This window comes from Neophocaena asiaeorientalis, unplaced genomic scaffold, assembly GCF_003031525.2.
Source record: "Neophocaena asiaeorientalis asiaeorientalis breed wild unplaced genomic scaffold, Neophocaena_asiaeorientalis_V1.1 scaffold314, whole genome shotgun sequence".
NCBI classification, from domain to species: domain Eukaryota; kingdom Metazoa; phylum Chordata; class Mammalia; order Artiodactyla; family Phocoenidae; genus Neophocaena; species Neophocaena asiaeorientalis.
In genome coordinates this window covers 97,359-106,125 of record NW_020175489.1, presented here as the reverse complement: position 1 = coordinate 106,125, position 8,767 = coordinate 97,359, and the positions used below count along the sequence as shown (strand labels likewise).

Sequence of the window (8,767 nt, the reverse complement as noted above, 5' to 3'; positions counted from 1 at the left end):
AAGAGAGAGGCCCCAAAAACCAAAAAAAAAAAAAAAAAAAAAAAAAGAGTAAAAAAAAAAAAAATGAAAAACTTTTCAGTATGGGGAGGTTCCTCAAAAAATTTAAAATAGAATTACCATATAATCAATCGACCCCACTTCTGGGAATTTATCCAAAAGAATCAAAATCAGGCTCTTAAAGGGATATTTGCACTCCCATGTTCATTGTAGCATTCTTCATAACAGCCAAGAGGTGGAAACAATCTAAATGCCCATCAGCAGCTGAACAGACAAAGAAAATGTGGTATAGCCTCCTTTCTCCCCACTTCTGTATATGAAACTACTCTAGGCCATCCAGACCCTGTTCTTCTCAGAGCCCAAAGTTTGCCTTTTAGGCCTTGAGACTCTTAGTGTATATTTTCTTATGTGTCCTAACCCACAGCCCCACACCTCTGCACAGCAGATCCTTGAGGTCAATTATCGTGTCCTTCTCATGTTTGTTTCCATATCTTATTGCCAAATCATATCCAGACATTCAATAAATGTTTGCTTAAAGAACATTGTTTGTTTTGTCAAATAGTATCCAAATACTCCTATTGAAAAAAAAGAAGGCAGCCGGGGGACGTGGGGGGATGTAGTACATACAAACAATAGAGTATTATTCAGCCATAAAAAAGGAGGAAATCCTGTCAGGTGTTACAGCACGGATGAACCTTGAGGACGTTATGCTAAATGAAATAAGTCAGTCACAAAAGGACAAATACTACATGATTCCATTTGTATGAGGTATCAAGAGTAGCCAACTCAACAGAAGCAGAAAGTAGAGCGGTGGATGCCAGGGACTGGTAGGAGGGGGGAAAAGGGAGCTGCTGCTCAATGGGTACAGAATTTCACTCATCCAAGATGAAAAACTTCTAGAGATCTGCGGCACTACATTGTGCTTACAGTTAATAATATTGTACACTTAAAAATTTGTTGACGGTAGATCTCATGTTACGTATTATTTATTACAATAAAGAATTTTAAACTTCTGTGTATCAAAGCATAAGAAAGTGAAAAGACAATGTACAAAACAGGAGAAAATATTTGCAAATCATGTATCTAATAATGGTTTAGTATCTAGAATACATTAAGAACTCTTATAACTCAAAAATAAAAAGACAACTCAATTAAAACATTCCAAACAATCCAACTTAAAAATTGGCAAAAGACTTGAATAGACATTTCTTCAAAGACGATATACTAATAGCCAACAAACACATGAAAAGATGTTCAACATCAATAGTCGTTAGGTAATAATTGTTAGCTTGATGACGATGGTGACAATAATGATGAAGGTGAGGATAAGGACGAAGATTTTAACGGAAATCTCAAGTTGCCATTGTGTCCAGAACCATTTACTGAGGAATGAGTAAAAAGGAATCTGATTCTTTTATTGGAAGCACATTGCTTTGCACCAAAATAAACATAAGCTAAATTACAAAACCAACAATAAGTTATTGAAAGCAGATTTTTTTATTGCTTGTTTTAAAGTTAAATCATTCTGTATCTATAAAGCTTTCCTTATTCTTTAGATACAAGTATGTTTCCAACATTGATAATCCCAAAACTCATGCTATAGCTTAAACCATGCTATGACTAAGTTGTGTCCCCTCCCCATCCCTAACCAAATTCACATGTTGAAGTTCTAACTCCCCATACCACAAAATGTGACTGTATTTGGAGATAGGGTCTTTAAAGAAGTAATTAAGGTTAATTTAGTTCATTAGGATGGGCCCTAATCCAATGTAACTTGTGTCCTCATAGAAGGAGAAGATTTGGACACACATACAGAGAAAGACCATGTGAAGACACATAATACAGCTATCTACAATCTAAAGAAAGAGGGTTTAGAAAAAAATCAACCCTCCCAGTGCCCTGATCTTAGACTTCTAGCCTCCAGAACTGTGAAAAAATAAACTTCTGTTGTATAAGCCAAAAAAAGAAAAAACCCTCCAAACCCAAAAATTAGTCATTAGGGAAATGCAAATCAAAACCACAGTGAGGTGCCACTTCACACCCATTATGATGGCTATAATCAAAAATACGGAAAATAACAAGCTTTAGCAAGGATGTGGGGACAGTGGAACCGACATTACTGATAGGAATGTCAAACAGTTCAGGAACTATGAGAAACAGTTTGGTGGCTCCTCAAAAAGTTAAACAGAATTAACATATAACCACACAATTCCTCTCCTAGATATATACCCCCAAAGACTGAAAACAGGTATTCAAACAGGTATATGTACGCCCAAGTTTATAGCAGCGTTATTCACAATAGCCAAAAAAGAAACAGACCAAATGTCCATCAACAGATGAGTGGACAAAGTGTAGTGTATAACATAATGCAATAGTACTCAGCCATAGAAAATAATGAAGTACTGATACATGCCATATCATCTACATATACATCCACACATACATATACACACATATAAATTTACCACCAAAGAACAAAAGTTATCTAAGCAATAATTACCTAGTAGGTTATACATAGAGAAAAATAAAGTTACTCTATAATGTATATAATATAGAGCCAATCAACAATAATTTTCATCAAATGTTTGTATCATTTTACTTCCAGGCAGATTTCTAAAACTAAGGACCCCATATCAAACACAAGTCTGCATTACAGAGAGGGCAGAAAGCCACTAACATAGACCTAGTAGTGAAAGCCTATGTTGAAATCTATCTGACAAAGACATTTAAGTTCAATATGGAGATGGTCTGGAATGCCCTAAATCCACACCAGATGCAATTACTGTCATGATGTAATGACTCTTCACTCCCAACCATGGCTGATTTGCTAGCTACAGAGACACACACAAAAGTATATCTAAATTCTGTCCATTAAATTACTACAGTGTGCTTGGTCAGGGCGATACACAGAAAGGAGTTTGACTTTCATTACATGCTCAGAGCTCCACTTCCACTTAGGATGTGAAAGGTCACAAAAGACCACCTTTCTACTGCAACAGCAAGAAAACAATGTATAAGCTAAGAATATCTTATTTTCCTTAAAGCTATCTAAGAGTTGTGCAAGCAAAAAAAATTTAATGGACCAAATTCCAGTAAGGAATGTACCCGTCCTGGGTGAGCCAAATCAGCGGTGACCACTTTATTCCCTGGGAGCAAGAACTGACAGAGAAGCATGCTGGCAATGAATTTTGCAGGGAAAAGAAAAAACCAGTGTAAGTCTTTAACAGCTAAATGAAGGCTGTCTACCTAGATGACCATCTCAAAAGAGCCAAGGGTCAGAGCTAGCCCACCCTACCTGCCAATCTCCCCCACTCTCCAGAATTTTGCTGAGTAAATGCTAATGCCACAAGCCAGAGGCAGATCTGGAAAGCAAAAAGAAAGCTTGTAGACTTTCAGAATTTAGATCTCAAAGTTCTACTGAAAGGAGCATTTGAAACAAGAGTTGAATCCAACTAACTAAAGCACTATCTCAGCTCAACTTCTGATTATACTGAGAGACAAGAGGGTGTTATTACCACCTACTTCAGTCTCTACTGTTCTTTTATAACATAACATAACAACATCACATCACATCACATCTAGCCTACAGTTTCAAAGTTTTACAAGACATGAAAAAGCAGGAAAAGGTGGCCTTTAATCAAAAGAAAACAAAACAAACCCTGTCAATAGCAGATCCACAGATGATCTAGATGTTAGAATTACAAGACAGAGACATTTATAATTTGTTAAAGAATTTAGAGGAAAACATGGACAAAAATGGGTGAGAAGAGGGAGAATTTCGACAGAGAAATAGAAGCTCTAAAAAAGATCCAAATAGAAATTTTACAATAAAAAAAAAGTTGAAATTGATTCATTGGATGGTCTTTACAGGAAACTGGGGTACATTAGAAAAAAAGATAGATGAACTCAAAGACTGGTAAATAGAAATGATCCAAAATGAAACACAAAGGAAAATTAAAAACAGAAAGAGTGCCATAGACCTGTAGGAACATAGTCAAGAGTCCAACATACATTTAACTGGAGTCCTAGAAAGAAAAGAAAACAGTGCAGAAGAAATACTTGACAAGATAATGGCTGAGAATTTGCCAAAACATATGAAACACATGAACTACAGCTCCGTAAAGGTCATCGAAACTTAGTATGATAAAGAAATAACCCAGTATGACAGAGAAAACCACACCTAGGCAGATTAGGGTCAAACTGTCACAAATCAAAATACTTAAAAATATTAACAGCAGAAAAGGGGAATTCCCCAGCGGTCCAGTGGTTAGGACTCGGCACTTTCACTGCTGGGGGCCCGGGTTTGATCCCTGAACAGGAAACTAAGATCCTGCAAGCCGAGCAGCGAGGGCGACAATATAAAAAAATAAAAATAAAAGCAGAAAAGATAAGAATGATGGCTGACTTCTTATCAGAAACAATCAAAGCCAGAAAACAATAAAATGTCATCTTTAAAGGGGTGGCTGAAAGAAAAAACCTGCCAACCTAGCAGTCTATATATATCCAAGAAGAATATCCTTCAGAAATTAAGACAATGTAAAGAGAGACATCTTTGGATAAACAAAAGTTAGAGAATTCATTTCCAGCAGAAGTATATTACAAAAAATTAAAAAACAAAAAAAACACTTCTTCCTGAGAAGGCAATAATCCTAGATGGAAGCCTGGCTCTACAAGATGGAATGAAGAACATAAGAACCAATAAATATAAATGACAATTCTTTAAAATATATTTTTAAAATTTCTTTTAAAATTGATTAAAAAATAACAGTGCACATTGGGGTTTATAATAAAGGTAGAATTAAAACATAATGGGGTGGGCAAATAGAATTATACTGTTGCAAGGTTCTAACTGTTGTAAGGTACATGAAGAGGAATAATTGTGTTTCAATATAGACTGTAGTAATAGTAATAGGCTAAGGATGCATATTGTAATCCTTAGCAATAACTGAAAAAGAATACAGGGAGGTATAGCTAAAAAGCCAACAGAAAAGATAAAAATGATTACCAAAATACTCAATTAGAAGTAGTCAAGAAAGGAAAAATAAATGACAAAGAACAGATGAGACAAATAAAAAATAAAGAACAAAATAGTAGGACCAGGGTCTGTTAACTTTTCGTGTAATGGCCCAGACAATTAATATTTTAGACTTTGCAGACCATACAGTCTCTGTCACAACTATTCAATCTGCCATTGTAGCATGAAAGCAGCCATAGACAATATATAAATGGTCATGATTGTGTCAAAAACTTTAGTTACAAAAACAGGCTGCTGAACTTTTGTTACTATTATATCAATATCAGTTCATTAATTGTGACAAAAGTAACTTAAAAAAAAAAACAAACAGGCCAAGAGCCAGATTTGCCTGTAGGCTATAAGTATGCCTGCTTTGTGGTAGACTAAACCCAACCATATTAGTATTGCATTAAATATAAATGTACTAAACACTCTAATGAAAAGATAAAAAATTGTTAAACTGACTAACAAAATATGACCATAAAATATGCTTCTGATACACTAATTTGACATATACGGACAGGTTGAGAATAAAGAATGGAAAAAGAGAAAATTCCCTGGCAGTCCAGTGGTTAGGGCTGTGCGCTTCCACTGCAGGGGGCATGGGTTCCCTGGTCGGGGAACTAAGAGCCCGCATGCTACGTGGCACGGCCAGGGGGGAAAAAAAAAGAATGGAAAAAGATATACCATACCAACATTAATCATAAGAAAGCTGATGTGACTCTATTAATAACAGACAAAGTAGACCTTAAGATAAAGATGACTACCAGAGAGAAAGTGTTAACAATTCATCAAGAAGATATAATAATCTTAAATATTTATGCACCTAATAGCATAGCTTTAAAATACACGAAGCATAAGTTGACAGAACAAAAACTAAGTGCCTAAAATTGAGACTATGTTGCTCTTACTAGTTGGAAGTTTGAGGGACTGATATTTTCTTCCCAATAAAATCATGCTTTCTGTCTAGCATGAAAATATTCACATAAGAAATATTTTTAAACAAATCATTCTTATCAGTCTATTAATAATGAAGAGACCGCATGTCAAAAGTATCTTTTAAATTATAAAAGCTGCTTAAGTACATGTGATAATTTAAAATGATTCTGAATGTGAATTAAAGATTACAAATATAAGAAAAATTCAATTGGAGAAGTTGTATCATTAGAGTAAAATGGTAACATCCAAATACTTAAAGTCATGTTGACTTCTGGGTCAAGATAGAAAGGGGGATGCTTTAGTCTGTCATTCCTGCTGCCCAGTGAAGAAGAATGACAACCTGTTGGAATAATCTTAGTTCAGTCTAAATTAGAAAATTTTTACTGTAAGATTAGTTTCCAAAAATTTAGTCCTCCAACCTAATAAAGATAAGTTAAACGGGGGATTCTTGGCCAAAAAGTATGGATTTCAAGAGACTAACTCCATAAAATAAACCTTCAACTTTCTGAATTTCAAAGGCATCTATAATGTAGAGTCAAAACATCATACGCCTCATTATTATATTTGTTATAAATTCCCTTGCCGTTTTCTTTTCTATATTGTCAATGTTAAGTTCCTTAGCCTCTCAATGCTAATTAATAGAATTCTACTATTTAGCCTAGCGAACGCTCCTGGTAAGAAGAATCTCAGAAAGATGAGAAGAAAATTTCCCTCTTACTCTACAGCTGTGAAAAGTAGACAATATTCTTGGTTAGAAGCTTGTCCTGAAGTGAACTGAGAATATTCACAGAAGAGTCAATGTTACTACACCCTGTCAAGTGCGGAGACGTGCGAAAATGTATGATCCTATTCTGTTTTCTGTTTAACAAAATGGTCTTTTAAGATTATCAGCACCTCAAAGATTATTGTTAAGAGGTGTAAAATGTACCCTATAATCAGGGTGACTGTATAATTTTTTATACGTCAGGATATTTCTGAGCAAGAATAATTATACCTGTTAATAATTAAACCAGACCAACAGGCATAAACCAGGATAGCTTTGGACACACCAAAACACCTAATCACTCTTCCTACAACCTCAAAATTCTACAGTGCTAATCATTTGTTTTACCTCACAGGTGTTTGCCCTAATACTATTTAAATTGACATCTCCATTTCCTGGAAGGTATAAATATCTATGACATTTCTTTAAGTCAGAAGATGAGTTGGGGGATATGCTTCTCCCTTTATCCATAAAAGTATAGTAAAACCTATGATTATTTTAGATTCTCTATTCAAAGAAAGGATTTGAGAGTGTGACTCATTGAAATTCATAATAATTTAATTCCAGGACGTCAGACTTTACATCCGATATCTCTAAGCTCAAATAAGAAAGCAATCCGTTATTAGTGGTATCCTAAATTTATAGAGCAAACACTGGGTTAACCTCAACAGAAATCTCATTCTGAAGGGGTCTCAGAGATAACCCCATGACTTATCTTTATTGGTCAAGACACCAGTAAAATAAGCAAACGTTCCCTTGCACTGATGGTCTCTGGTAGGATATGGGAGACTTGTTTACTCTCTCAAATTTAATCAAATGGGATTATTATGTGAATATACAAGGTCTTCCATTTTTCCCACCAATTTAAAGAACATCTAAACTTAACTATCTTAAATATTCTCCTACATAACCACAAGGTATTAGAACAAATACTTGCTCCCCCCTGCCACTCAAAAAAGCACATCTATGACAAATTTTTCATCTAAATTATATTGTATTTGACTCAGGAAGAGACTTTACAGTATTGGACACAACCAGTAAACTGATTTGATTTTACACTCAGATCAGGTGGCTGGATATTTAAGTTATAATTTCAAAAAAATTTTTAAGAGAATGGACATGTAATTTATTTTTAATTTGTGTGACGTTTTAAATTAAAATGGCAGTGAAAAAAATTTTTAAAGAGCAATCAGTCTATATTTAACATATGTCATTGAAATCTCTTTCATTTTACAGATTCATGAAATTTCTTACATATAGAAATTGGCTATGGGACAACACCAAGTAAGGAATACAGTTCACAGAACCCCAGTGCTATGTTTACCTAATTTGCAAATGTTGTTTTAAGAATTTAAAATACGACTTCTCTGGTGGTGCAGTGGTTAAGAATCCACCTCTCCATGCAGGGGACACGGGTTTGATCCCCGGTCTGGGAAGATCCCACATGCTGCGGAGCAACTAAGCCCACGCGCCACAACTACTGAGCCCACACCCTGCAACTACTGAATCCTGCGTGCCTGGAGCCCATGCTCCGCAACAAGAGAAGCCACCACGAGAAGCCCATGTACCACAACGAAGAGTAGCCACCACTCGCTGCAACTAGGTAAAGCCTGCATGCAGCAACGAAGACACAATGCAACCAAAAAGAAAAATTAAAAAGAAAAAAAAGAATCTAAAATGAAACAAAAAGTACTATCCAGCATTTTGCAAATTAGCATATCTATACACCCACAAGATGCTTGTGATTGATCTTCACAAAGATATTAAAAATGCTAAAAAAAATTTCTAAAATATATGCATATATTAGTATAATTTTAGCATTAATTTTAAAATTAATAAACAGAGCATCAACTACATAGCAACATACCTATTAGCCAATTAAGACCACAGAAGTTTTCTACTTTTACTTAAAACATTACCAATAGTTCTTTCAATAAAGAGGAGGTCAACAATACTGAATAAATTTTAGTTTAGACATAGTTATTAATTTGGCATTTGGTACCCGGAAAAATCAATGCTGAAGTGACTATAGAATCTTTTTTTTTTTTTTTTTT

General features: G+C 34.9%; 1 protein-coding gene across 4 annotated transcripts in view; it reads right to left on the bottom strand.

Annotated features, from left to right (window-relative positions):
* The window catches only part of ANLN (anillin, actin binding protein), a 56,918-nt gene that overhangs the window by 14,089 nt on the left and 34,062 nt on the right, over window positions 1-8,767 (bottom strand). The gene's annotated exons all lie outside the window — the stretch shown is intronic.